Here is a 14,542-nt window from a genome sequence, read left to right on the forward strand (position 1 = left end):
TAAAGCAAAGATTACACCCAGGTATATATTCCAGTCCTTAACTCCAGCCTATCTTTCAAGGAAGCTATCAGATTCCTTCATAGATTCTTCCTGTGTTTCTGTGGCTCTCCCTCTCTCTCCTCAGGGCTCCTACAGCATTTTTAGTCTGAATCATTGATTTCATCACCTAATTACATGCTGTTATGTATTCCTTGTGGTGTTTTATGTGTCTTCCTTATCTCCTTAACGAGAAAGTAAGTTCTTTGAGGGCAGGGGCCTTATCAGTCGTGCGTTTCTCCACTGCCCACTATCCCTGGTAAAGTTTCAGGTGCATAAGCAAAGTACTTATTGAAATAGTTTATAAAAACAAAGTTCTAACTCTTAGACGTGGAATTGTTTCAGATGAAAAATTTCATATTTTTATAGGAAATTAAAGTACTCTCATCACAGATTCTAACATTCTATGTGCTTATGCCAGTTTTTTACTCTGGTTGTACCTGGTAACCATGGTGACCAAGATGCCTTCTGTTTATTCTGTTTTAATCACGTGCTTTTTTGGTGTATTATTGCTTCAGCCATGTAGTGTGTTAGCTGCTTGCTTTGGAGGAGGGGGCTGTGTTAAAGCCCGTTTCTTCTGCATTATGTGTATGATTGCAATGTAACTGCGTCACACAGAGACCCCCTTAGGTATGTCTTTTTATCTCCTTTGTTCTCTGTGCTTATACAGGTAAGGCACCTCACTTCTACCAAGAAGATATCTCCTTATGTACCATGTACTTCTTGCTCCGTGTACATATAAATATTTAACCCCTGCGCTGAGGAAAAAAAAAAATTTTTTTTTTTTCTGAGAATGCTTAGAAAATGTAATTGATTAGTTAAATTTTAGGACCCTTGTTCTTAGCCTTACCTCATAACTGAGATGCCATAAGCCATTTATCTTCTATTTTGCCTTATATAAACTAAGGCATTCATTGTTTGTTGGGCTAATTCTATTCATTTCTACAGAACCGTGGGCCAAGTTCCCTAGCCTAAAAAAAATGTAAGGGTCTTACTCAATGTGGTAAACCTCTCCCCAAGTGACCAACCAATGTTAAATACTTTCAGAGTTTGGTTTTGTAGCCAGGTAAAACCCACAGGAAGTACTCTGCACAAGAGTCCATCATTCAGTAAGTGTGAGCTTGATGGCCGTTTTGATAAAGTAGACAAGTTTAGAATGCTTTAGGGCTTTTGGCCAGGTGTAAAAAGGCTGGAAGTTTTGAGCTTAAAACAGTTTGCCTGGGTAACCAGTTGCCCTCGAGTTGATTCTGATGTATGATAACTTCACAGTGTGTCAGACTAGAATTGTGCTCCATAAGGCTTCCAATGGCTGATTTTTCAGAAGTAGATTGCCAGGCTTTTCTTCCAAAGCACCTTTGGAAGGATGCTAACCTCAACTTTTTGGTCAGCAGCCAGGTGGGTTAACTGTTTGCATCACCCACAGAGTCTAGTTTGCCTGGGTCTGGCCCTATTTACCTCATACTGAGTTAACACCCGGAAACCCTGGTAGCATAGTGATTACGTGCTATGGCTGCTAACCAAAAGGTTGGTAGTTTGAATCCACCAGGCACTCCTTGGAAACTCTATGGGGCAGCTCTACTCTGTCCTAAAGGGTCTCTATGAGTCAAAATCGACCCAAAGGCAAGGGGCTTGGTTTGGTTTGGAGCTAACACCCAATTCTTACAAAGTACTCTACCCAGATTACCTGACTTCATTTTGTCAATAGCCCTCTAAGGTATATCATTTCCGTTCTACAGACATAGAAATTGAAACTCAGATCAAATAATTTTACAAAGTTCACAGATACAAAAGTAGGAAACCTACTATTATAGCATGAACTGCAGATCCCTATGCCAGTGCTTTTCCACTAACCCATATAGTCTCATGCCTTCTTTCTCTTTTATCACTACAGACTTTGGAGAAGTACCAATCACTAACATAGCATGAATTTGCAGTCCCAGCCAACAAATAGGACGGAACATTTATTTAGCTGTCTACCTACTTTACACACATTGAGTGCACCATATTTTCCAAATGTAGCTTTAAATTATTCTCTTTCATTATCTTTTAATTTCTAGACTTATACTACAAAAATAAAATAGCTTGGAAGTGGATTAACACTGTTTAAAGATTTCCGGACAATAAGCATTGAAAGTGTCATTATTCAAGAATTTTTTTAGATAAGCTCCCTTTGGCATGGCCTGCAAAAGCAATCTGGTGGCTTCATGTGATTGCTGTTCACACTTGGTAATAAATAAATTCTGTTGGCTCTTCTGGAGGAGTCAGACGGGAGTCATTGGTTTAGTAGAATTGTGGCCTAAAAACACCAAGCCAGCTCATCACTGCAGCTGATCTCGTGTCCTTCCTCTGGCAAACCATGTGTCGGATGTGGTAGGAAAAAAAAAACTTTCAGCAGAATGTGTGCAAGCTACACCCTGAATTATCCCGTGATGACTTTGCAAATGCAACGCATGCCCTTGTGACCACAGAGCCCGACAACTGTAATTTCCTCTGCTTTTCATCAGAACTCGTCTGCTGCCTGCAGCAGACTCTGTGCGCTGGGCTCAGCTGCTCCCTGAAGCCCAGGACACCTGCCCTCCATCCTTTACTCCCTCTATGTAACAGATTGCCCAATGGGAAGCTGACGCCACTGGCTATGCAAACCCTGAGTATGTCATCTTGCTGGGTGAACTGTGAAGCCCAGCCAGTGTTTACTCTACAGCCAGTTGACATTTTAGGGATATTACCTAATGCACTTGCTGAAGTCATTCCAAAGATCGTTATTATTAAGCAATTTCTTAGAGCAACCCATGGGTTGAATAGGCATTTACCCCAGTGACATCACTCAGGGATATTTCATTCACTCAACACATACAGATTTAGCAACTACTGAGTACTAGGCAGAAACCCTGGTAGCATAGCAGTTAAGCGCCACAGCTGCTGATCAGAAGGTCGGCAGTTCAAATCCACCAGACCCTCCTTGGAAACTCTCTGGGACAGTTCTCTTCTGTCATTTAGGGTCGTTATGAGACAGAATTGATGCAACGGCAATGGGTGTTTGGTTTTAGATATTAGGCACTGCTATTTTTTTTTTTATAGGTGCTAGAAATAAAGCCACGATCAGAGTAGACAAGGCTGCTTTCAGTAAGCTTACTCTCTTCTGTAGGAGACAGACAGTGAACAAGTAAACACATTAGAGTTCAGATAGTGATAAGTGCTTCAATGAAAAATAGAGTGCTGTGATTCAGAGTGACTGGGGGTGGGGTGTTGGTGATGGGTAACTGGAGTAAAACTTTAGATTGAGTCGTCAAAGAAGGCTTCTGTGAGGAGATGATATTCAGCTAAGATTAGAATCTTGATAAACCTTGTAAGATTAGCTCTTCTTTAAAAAAAAAAAAACCCCGTTACCATCAAGTCCATTTTGTCTTACCGTGCCCTCATATGGTCCGAGTAGAACTGTGCTACATAGGGTGTTCAATGGCTGATTTTATGGAAGTAGATTGCCAGGCCTATCTTCTGAGGTACTTCTTGCTATACTTGAACTTCCAACCTTCCAGTTAGCTGAGAGCATTATTAATTAGGCATAGAAAACAATAATTGCAAATGCCCTGAGGTGAGAAACTGTCTGATGCGCCCAAAAAATTTAAAGAAAGCTAGTGTGTTTGGTGTGTCCTGAGGGAGGGGGAGAAGTGGGAGAGGTTAAAGTTGGAGGAAGAGGCTGAGCAGAGATAACGTGTGTATTCAACCAAAACCGTCTACAAAGTGGGTAAAGGCCCCAATATGTCTGTTGTTCCTGATGAGATTAGATTCATCAACTAGAGAATCCGTTTGGACTGGGAAGACATAGGAACCTTGGGTATATGGTAGGAACTCCCAGTGGTTTGCCCTCTTCCCAGACATATCTAGAGGTAGGAATTTTTGGCATTGTCCACTCTGATCCCCAGTTCTATAGTTTGATCCCCACTACCACTGTTGCTTTGTCATTAATGTCATTTTAAATTTCTAACATTCCCTAAGAATTCAAATGACAATGTCCTTTTAAAAACATTATATTGGTTTATTTTATTAGCATTACACTCAGAGGAGGAGGTAGATATGCAAGACTAGATGTTACCCATAAATGCAAAGTGGCCTGACATATAAGATAAATATCCTAAAACCCCATTAAGTATTTGCCAACCACATGTTTTCTAAACCATATTCAGAAATGCTCATTCAGACTTCCAGAATGCCATTGGCTCTTACTCTGACTCTTGAAATGGCTCTCTTGGAAGCTTCCCTATGTGCCTTCATCCTCCCAGAGCTAATGGGTATCCCCTCCAAGCACCGCTGTGTGGCCTCATCAGCAAAAAGGCGGCATACCTGTGGTTTGGTACGGAGTGAATTGGGCCAGGAATCTGGGGAGCAAGCCTTTATTCCCATCATTGCTCGTCACTCTGGGATCTTGAGCTAATCAAATCCTCTCTGTGCTTTAATTTATACCCATGCAAAATGGAAAACCTAATACTATATCGGTGCTCTGATCACGCACAGCCAAATGAGATGGGAACATAACGTTTAGGGTATTTGATTTGCTTCAACCTCAAAGACATGACCTGGAAACCCCAGGTCACAGAGACTGGGAATTCTTAAAGGAGCCTAACTCCACACAGAATGGGGAGAGGGTTTCCATCCTGATCTATTTTGGATATAGGCATTTAGATCTGGGGGTGGAGGGGGTATTGTTTCTTCCTTTGGAGAGCTATAATGAGCAGAAAGTTGGGAAAGAGCTGACTAAAGACTAGATTGTGTGAATATCCCTTGCAGAAAGGCTTAATCTTCACTTATTCATGCCCATAATATCACATTAAAATATAGTAGCCTCTGATGTTGCTTAAACTCCCTTTTAACTAGCTTGGCCTCAGAATGAAAGGTTGTATTTCAACCCCAGTTCAAGGGAATTTATCAAATCCTGACTCTGAATACATTGAGGTACAATTATAATAGAGTTGCTTACAATGCAGTAGGAAGATAAGCACATTGGGGCTACAGTGTGAGGTGGGGCAAGAGAAGTTCCATCAGCAAAACAATAAGACTTGTGAGCACTCAAGGGAAATGAGACCCTTCTGGGTAGGGAAATAGGTAGGAAGTGATGTTTGAGATGGGCCGGGAGGTATTCTAAGAGGCAGTGGCACGAATTCCAGGTAAAGGGAAAAGAATGTGCAAGAAGCCAGAAACATTTGAGATGAAGGAGAGGAAAGTTGTACAGACTGACAGCAGTTTTTCCCAAACTCAGCTGCTCCACTGAATTACCTGGGAGCTTTTAATAAAAACCCAGGTTTCTGAACCCCTTCCCAAACCTTAAGAATGAAAATTCTCAAGGGTGAAGATTTAAATAATAGTTTTATGTTTTGTTTTTAATTTGCTCGTTTTTTGTTTTTCAAGTTCAATTCTCAGTTTTGAATTTCAATTTTCCAAGTGATTCTAACATGCAACCAGGTTTGAGACTCACTGGAGTAAATTTTGCCAAGCTCTTGAAGAATCTCGCCATATTTGGCCGTGCAGTGGAATATTGTTTTTCAGATTTCAGGTTTGAAAATCTGTTTAGTGAGCCCTATCAAGCATTTTTGTTTATTTAAAAATACCAGAATACATTGTGTGCAGTAAGGGTAGAAAATGTGAAAGATTGGTTTGCAATTGTTTGAGCAGTGTTATTTGCTTATGTGTATGTTTGTGTTCTGGGTCACAATATAAAATGTATTTTTTTTACTGCAGGCAAAAAAGGTGAAAAGATTTTGAATTCCAGAAGAAGATAGTATTTCTATAGCTAGGTAATGGGGAGCTATAGAAGCTTCTGAGTCAGGGAGTGATGTGGTCAGATTTACACTGTTGAAAATTATTCAGGCAGCAATGTCAATGTATAGAATTGAATGAAGTCAGGTATCCTAGGAATGAAGGATTAGTTAGAATCTATGTCCGTTACCAATTTTTAAGAATCAGAGTAATTAAAATATATATAAATTCTAAAATGATCTTATAATTAGCATAATATTTTTTCTTTCATATTCCGGAAGGCACATCAAGATTGAGCAGACCTTAAAATGATTATGAATAGCAATTATTACTGGGCCTCTATTAGCCCAAAGGTTGTGATCAACTGATACACCTTGTCTGAATTCTAGAGGGGAGAAATAAGAGAAAATTGCCTAGAGATATGTTGCTGCAAATCCAAAACAGGAGATTTGGTGTCCAGAATAATCATTGAATTATGGTCAGTGAGAGAATTTGAATGCACATTTCTCCAAAGCAGATGTACAAATGGCCAGTAAGCTCATACAAAGATGTTCAACCTTGTTAAATAATTAGGGAAATGTAAATCAAAACCACATTGAGGTAACACTTCACACCCACTAAAAAAACAGAAACACAAACCAGTTGCCTCAAGTCTGTTCAGGTTTATGGTGATCCTATGTGTGTAGAGTAAACTGTACTCCATATGGTTTTCAAGGCTATGACTGGTCAGAAACATTGCCAGGCCTTTCTTCTGAGGCACTTCTGTGTGGTTCAAACTGCCAACCGTTTGGCCACTAGTGAAGCATTGAACCATTTGAACCACCCAATGACTCCTTTTACACCCACTAGGATGACTATAATAAAAAAGACAGGTAATAACAGGTGTTGGCAAAGATGTAGAGAAATTGGAACCCTCATACGTTGCTGCTGAGAATGTAAAATGGTGCAACCACTTTGGAAGATAACGTGACAGTTCTTCAAATGGTTGAATACTGCTACCATTTGACCCAGGAATTCCACTCCTAGGTGTGTTACATGCAAGGGGATTGAGAATGTGTCCGTACAAAGACTTACACACAAATGTTCATAGCAGCATTATTCATAATAGTCACAAAGTGGAAATAACTGCAATGTCCAAAACTGACAAATGAATAAATGTTTTATGTCTGTACAATGGAATATTATTCAGCCGTAAAAAGGAATGAAGTACTCATACATGCTACAACACGGATGAACCCTCAACATCATGCTAAGTAAAAGAAGCCAGACATAAAGCCACATATTGTATGATTACATAACTTCTGGCAGATGTTAAAACTGCTTCATTTGACTACTGAAAAATCATACTTGGGGCAAGTCCTGATTTTTACCTCTATTTGTTGTATGACTCTAGGCAATTTCACATACATAGGGTATGTGAGCCTCCAGGCCATCACCAGGGAATGGTGATGATAAAACCCAACCCACTGTTGTGTTAATTCAGACTAGGATTAAGTATGTTGTCATTTTAAAGTGTTGTAGAAAAGCAAGTTTAATAACAATCACTAAAGTCAACAACACAGCCCTTTGGTAACACTTGGAAAGGGTGTAGAGGTCAGGCCCAGACACTGCTTATAGAAGTATGAATTGGTTCAGTCACTAGAAAAGGCAATTTGGCAATATTTATCCAAGTGACAAATGCATATATCCTTTCGACTTTTAGGAACTTCTAGATAGACTTCCACTCGAGGAAAGTGACAGTAATTCGTTATAGCTTTGTAATGGGAAAAGATAGGAAACAGCCTGAGTGTCCATTCTATAGCTGATTAAATAAGTTATGGTACATCCATGCCATGGGGTACGATGGAGCTCTAAAATAAGGATGAGAAAGTGCTTTAAATACTGGAGTAAAATAGAGTAAGAGGAAAAAGCAAGGTGAAGAACAGTGGATGTAGTATGCTACCATGTGTGTGAAAAGGGGGGAGAAAGGGAATATCTATATATATTTGAATGTACACAGATAAAGTATCTCTGGAAGAACACACAGGAAACTGATAGCGTGAATTGCCACCGAAGGAGAAATGAGTGATGGAAAGTGAGACTTTTGACTGTATATATCCCTTGGCACCTTTTGAGTTTTGAATCACGTAAATGAGTAACCTATTCCAAAAACAGTTTAAATAATAAATTACATAGTCAACTTGATTCTGAAAAACTTGTTTCCAGGAGATCTGTGAATCAAGTCTCAATGTTTTGTGTAAAAAATTCTCAGTAACAATATAATGTATAAGGAAATTGATTCTACGTACAGAACACATCTAAATTGCTATGCAGTTAATACCTGATTCTCTCCAATTGTATAATATTACTTTACAGCCTGCTGTTACTGTTAGAAGATATTCTTTAAAAAAAGAAGACAGTGCCTTCAGGCTCAAAAAATTAAAAGCCCCTGAAGATAAATGAACTTTAACGTTGGGAAGCACAAAGTTAATTAGTTTCTCTGTTTCCAGGGCACTGCAATTAACTCCCTCTAGCAATTTTTTAAGCATAAATAGCAGCAGTCCAGTATTTTTAAACTAAATATTAAGTCAAATAGCAGCTCACTATTTTCAGTACACTAGACCAGAAGCTTTGATGAGAAAATCATACACACAGGTTCTTCAAAACTTAAGAAATGTGAATTGACATAGGAAAAGGAACCTATGTAAACTGGGTTTTAATCTAGCATTGATCATCTGTTATAATAGAATGGAACTTTTAAAATGCAAAACAACTCTTATGATTCATTTTTTCCATGTTAAGTCAGGTAGACTGCAAAATCTGGGCATCAAATGAACCCATCCTGTTATGTTCATGCCTTTGTGACTTTGCCACTCCTTTCACCAAGAGGTATAGTCTGTTTCTGGGCTATGAAACCCCATCAATCCGGGCTAGCCTCTGTCTTCCTCTGATCAGTAGGATGGGCAGACAAGTCATAACCAATTTCTGAGGCTAGACCTCAAGAGCATCCCAGCTTCCTCTTTCACCGTCTTGGAACATTGCCCTGAGAACATGTGTGGGAGCTGATCTTGCCTAGCCCAGGCGAAATCAGCTGGCACCCCACAGACTTATAAGAAATAATAAATCAATGGTTTTTTGCCATTAAGTTTCAGGGTTGTTAGTTACTACTAAAAACTAAATTAGTAAGGTACTTTCATTTATATCTAGCAAAAACTGTAACCTGTTCTTTGTTTCTTTATACTATCACTGGTATCCCTACCACTGTGCCTATTATAGTCCACCACACACACCGTAGGCACTCAATAAATACTTGTTAACTAGCCCCAACACACATATTAGCCTTCGGGTATATTTATACTTCTAAATGTACTAATTTACTAATTTGCAAACTGCTGAAAATCAACATAATTATCATCAACAATTTGTATTGCTCTCATATCACAAGTGAAACAATAGAACGTATAATTGGGATATTGCTCCCTGGCTGCGGTGGATTATAACAACTGTCATAATAATGCCGGTAAGATTATACAGTGGGTTAGCCCTCAAATGTGGGTTAATAAATGAACCAGTGGACTTCTGTAAGTGAAACCCTAAGACCATGTTTTAAATTGCCACTAAAATTGTACTGGATAAAGTCATAATAAACAGATCAATGAATCTTGGCAATGGACCAGACATCCCTCTGATAAACTAATAATACCCTGCAACTTGTTTACATAGCTGTCTCGCTTAATACCAGCATTACAAAAACTGATCCAAAATAACAACAGTAAACATACTACTCAGGAAGAAAAAGAAAAGCAAATGAGGAAACTGGAAAATATCAATATAAAATCAGTTATGTTCATGTTAGGAAGCTTCACAGATGCTGGTTTACTTTCGAGTTGGCTATCACTCCCACTTCGTTGTCAAATCAGAAGATATTTGGCGTGCCTCCAAATTTTATTCCAGTAATGTACCACTAATGTGCTTGACCAAAAGAGCCTACACTATTATAAAGTGCTAAAAACATCAGTCTGAACTGCAAACTATATATACATGTATTTATTCCAAAAGGTTGTAAGATGCATTGCTTCTCTTTTTAGTCTCAGAATCTCAGGGAGAACAGGCGTAAGGTTTTGGACAGGCCTATGTGTTTTTGTTTTTTTTTTTTATGTGACCTGGGGAATCAATGCTGGAGCCGAGATTAAAACAGAGGTGTCCATATTCGAATTATTTACTGCAAAGTGCTCCCAATAAAAGGATTCCCACCAAACAACTGGAGGTAGAGAAGGAAGGTCAACTATCCCAAGTGGTTTGCCTCCAGTTCAGTGGTGTGGCCTCAGCCAGCTCACCTTTGGGCCAGATTACCTAATAAGCAAGGCACACACGGGCCCGTTGTGCCTCTCCATCAATCCCAGTGCACAATTTTTCCTCTCCCACCACGTCAGAGATGTGGTAAAACTCATGTGAAATTGCTCACCACAGATTAGCAAGTAAACAAGCCCATGCATACCATGTTCACTGGTTAATCTGTTCCTGTCACTGTCCTAGAGAAAAACACTATTTCCAGGTACGGTGTGACTGGTTGTGGAGAACAGAGAATGTTAACAAAAATCTGAATTAATTACTCGTAAACTGGTTACTTGAAGAAGATAAATTTTCAAAGGGCTCACAGAACCTTCTTATCTGGCAGGAAAAGTTTGTCCTCAGAACACCTGTGATCAGTCACTACGCCTCACAACCAACTTTAGGATGTAACACTTGTATGACTCGAAACATAAACACCCACCAAGCTGTGTCTGGGACTTGCAGTAAAAAAAAAGTTCTAAATTTGATGTCTCTATTTACTATGACACTGCCAATCACTGAGCTCCTGAGAGCCAGGTTCCCACAAGTCAGTTCTTAACTTTTTGTTCTTAGTTGCTGTCAAGTCAGCTCCAGCTCATGGTGACCTTATTGCCTGGTGCTGTACCATTTTCATAATTGTTGATATGTTTGAGTCCATCATTGCAGCTATCGTGTCAAACCATCTTATTGAGAGTTTTCCCCGTTTTCATTGGCCCTTACTTTACCAAACATGATGTCCTTTTCTAGCAGTTGGTCCTTCCTGATGATATGTCCAAAGTAAGCAAGCTGAAGGCTCTTCTAAGAGACTTTAGCTTGCTTACTTTGAAAGAACATTCTGATTGTGCTTCTAAGACTGATTTGTTCATTCTTTTGGCAGTCCGCAGTATATTCAATATCCTTCAGCACCACCACAGTTCAGACGCATCAGTTCTTCCTAACTAATGAACTAGTTGCCCTTGAATCAATTCCAACTCATGGTGACTCCATGTGTGTCAGAGTGGAACTGTGCTCTGTAGGTTTTTCAATGGCTGATTTTTTGGAAGTACATCACTAGGCCTTTCTCCAGGGAGGAACCACCAACCCTTAGGTTAGCAGCCCTTAGCAGCTGAGTAGGTTAACAGTATGTACCACCCAGAGACTCCTTAACTATCCCTTGTCTTCACAACCCCACCTGGAGTAAAAGATGATAAAGCCACACACAGCCTCACCTTCCATCTCCTCTAGGGAGGCCTCAGGACATACTTGTAGAATAACTGAAAACAAAGAGCCTCCTTAGCAAAGAAAAGCTGGCAGGGGGTAAAGTGAAGAAAATCTGAATTATTAAAGCTCTCCTCCCTGGGTTCTTTTACATAGCTTGCATTTTGAATGTTACAACTTGGGGAAGGGCTTTTGGAAGTTGAGAACTGCCTTGGACTCCAGAGAATATGGTTTTATAATCTTTTAATTAAAAAAAAATTTTTTTTTGAATTAAAGAACAAATACACATTGGGTTATCTAAGTGAAAATATAGAATTGTATAATCCTCAACCCTGGCCCCAGTTAATATTTTTGTGCATATTCCTGATTCTAGAGAAGAATCAGATACAGGAAGGCTTGAGGAAGAGGGTGCAGTGCCCTCTGCCATCTCAGGATACTTGTTGCTGTGGAGTCAATTCTGACTCATGGCAACCCCATGTGTATACAGAGTTTTCTCGGCTATAATCTTATGGAAGCTGATCGCCAGCCCTTTCTTCTGTGATGCCTCTGGGTGGGTTCGAACAGCCAACCTTTCCATGAGTAGCTGAGCACGAACCACCTGCAATACCCAGAGACCTCCATCAGGATAAAAACCCAAAACCAAAACCCGTCACCATCGAGTCAATTCCAACTCATAGTGACCCTACAGGACAGAGTAGAACTGCCCCGTAGGGTTTCCAAGGAGCAGCTGGTGGGTTCGAACTGCCGATCTTTTGGTTAGCAGCCAAGATCTTGACCACTGCACCACCAGTGCTCCTCCATCAGGTGTTGGTCATACCACTCATTTTTAGCCCCTGAAGAAACAAACACACTACCTTACACACATTGACACTCCAATATTTATCACGTGGATGAATGACAAACCCCCCCTAAGGGATCTGAAATATGGCTTAACATGAAACTAAAAAAATACCAGATTTGGTTTAAAAATCTTCAACAGTGCGTTGAGTGCCTTAAATTGTAGAGACTTACATCAAGAGAGACTTCCATTTAAAATAAGAGGTTAGCTAATGATGCTTAGAGGAATGCGGATCTGCTTATTTTACTATTACAGGAAAATAAAGTTATTCATTAAATGTCTGCTGAGAGATTGTTGAGTGCAGGGAATGTATCTTTGCAGCCTTGTTTCGCCTAGCGCGTAACTGGCACTCCATAAATGTTGGTTGAATTATCGAGTGACCAAAGAAAGACTCCATTGAAATGAATGCCTGGAATCAACTGAGAAATTCTTCAGACATTATGTGGAATAAGGAATATTCCAATATTTTAAAACTAAAATATTTTCCGTAATGGTAGAAGTTAATTTGGGAAGTACGGTCTGTGTCTGAGGAGAAAAAAAAATTAAAAGTAATTGTTCTTTTAATTCTTTCTTGGTGAAATATGTTCTTTAAAAAAAAGTCAATAAATTACCTTTTTATGATTGTGGTAGAGTTTGTAGAGGAATAAAAACGAGTGATAAAGATGAGCTATTTTTTTTCCAAAGTATAAACCAGTCGTCATAGAACCAACTCAGATCCATGGCCAGCCCACGTGTGTCAGAGTAGAACCGTGCTCCATAGGGTTGTCAGTGGCTGATCCCACGTGTGTCAGGGTAGAACCGTGCTCCACAGGGTTGTCAGTGGCTGATCCCACGTGTGTCAGGGTAGAACCGTGCTCCACAGGGTTGTCAGTGGCTGATCCCACGTGTGTCAGGGTAGAACTGTGCTCCACAGGGTTGTCAGTGGCTGATCCCACGTGTGTCAGGGTAGAACCGTGCTCCACAGGGTTGTCAGTGGCTGATTTTGGGGAACTAGATAGCCCGGCCTTTCTTCTGAGGCACCTCTGAGTGGACCTGAACCTCCAACTTTTCAGTTAGCTTTAACCATTTGCAACACCCAGGGACTTCATTTTGCAAAGTAGGCCATTTAAAAATTAAAATTCGATTTTGCATTAGAATGCTGTTTAAATGTTTTTAAATCTTCATTGTCTGCTCTTCTTTTTTAGGGGAAGAAGACTAAAACCAAGAAATTTGAGCATGATTTGGAGTTATCATCACCATCTTGATCCCTTTTGGGAAAATGTACACAAAATTAAATTAGGTGTTCTCTGGCTTTTGACTCTTAAGGTACAGAGAAATAAAATTTAGAGACTATTATATATTATTCAGAAAATATAATTTGATTTATTTCCTTCTTTTACAGTTGTTATGAACTGTATCATCATGGCACCAGTGGAACATTTTTATATGAGAATAGTTTAAACATTTCTTTATATTAACAAATCAATTACTCAGAATTAAAGATAGTATCTGTTCTCTGTTTTCAAGTCATGAAGCATTGAATGCCCACCAAACACTGTTTCTGTATTGAGCACAGGAATACTTGAGCCGTGTTCTATCCCCACTGGAGCCTGTATGTTTCACTGGGAGAAAATAAGACCCACAAAAGGAGCCCCTAAAATCACACAATAATGTAAGTTACCTATGGCTGTGAACAAATAGAAGATTCCTGTTGTCCTGGAAATGTCACTAGGTCACACATACAGTTTGCACTCAGCTACTAAAGGTTGGCAATTCGAACCCTTGGTACAGTACTGAAGAAGAAAGGCCTGGTGAGCTGCTTCCTTTAAGATTACAGCCAAGAAAACCCTATGGAGCAGTTCTACTCTAATACATGGGATTGCCGTGAAATAAGAATTGACTCGATGGCAACGTTTTTACAGATTTTCCTGGACAGAGAGCTCACCCAGACACAATCTAGGTTCAAATTCACATTCTTATACCAATAAACTATGTAATCTTGGGAATGTTATGTAACCTCTGCAGTGTGGAGCCTTCCTCTGGAAAATAGTGTTAATAATACTGATTTCTTGACCTTGTCATTATTAAATTAAGTAATAAAGGAAAGGGGCCTCATAGCTGACACTCATTGAATGCTATATGCCAAGAACCCTGCTGTTGGTATGTCATAGTCTATTATGATACTCAGAAGAAGAAATTGAAGCTTGGAGAGTTTGACTGTTGGTTTGAGGTCACACAGTTATTGAGTGGCCTGGGTGGGGCTCCTCCATTACTGTCTGGCTCCAGAGCGTGTTTTTTGCCTCCAAGTTTTACTGCCAACAGCTTCCTATCTAGTGAGGGAAACAACACAAATTATAATCCACTGTAAAATACAGTAAATATCTTAAAACACGTCAACAAAGGGAAATGGGAGGATGGAAATACTAGTTC

At 39.7% G+C, this 14,542-nt stretch overlaps 1 long non-coding RNA gene across 1 annotated transcript in view; it reads left to right on the forward strand.

The window, feature by feature from the left end:
- Positions 1 to 14,542, forward strand: part of LOC126082613 (uncharacterized) — a 35,648-nt gene that overhangs the window by 9,484 nt on the left and 11,622 nt on the right. Inside the window, exons 5-6 of the long non-coding RNA XR_007518585.1 lie at positions 13,318 to 13,438; positions 13,640 to 13,784. This is a non-coding gene — a long non-coding RNA (uncharacterized LOC126082613). The remainder of the gene's footprint in view (positions 1 to 13,317; positions 13,439 to 13,639; positions 13,785 to 14,542) is intronic.

This window comes from Elephas maximus, chromosome 9, assembly GCF_024166365.1.
Source record: "Elephas maximus indicus isolate mEleMax1 chromosome 9, mEleMax1 primary haplotype, whole genome shotgun sequence".
NCBI classification, from domain to species: domain Eukaryota; kingdom Metazoa; phylum Chordata; class Mammalia; order Proboscidea; family Elephantidae; genus Elephas; species Elephas maximus.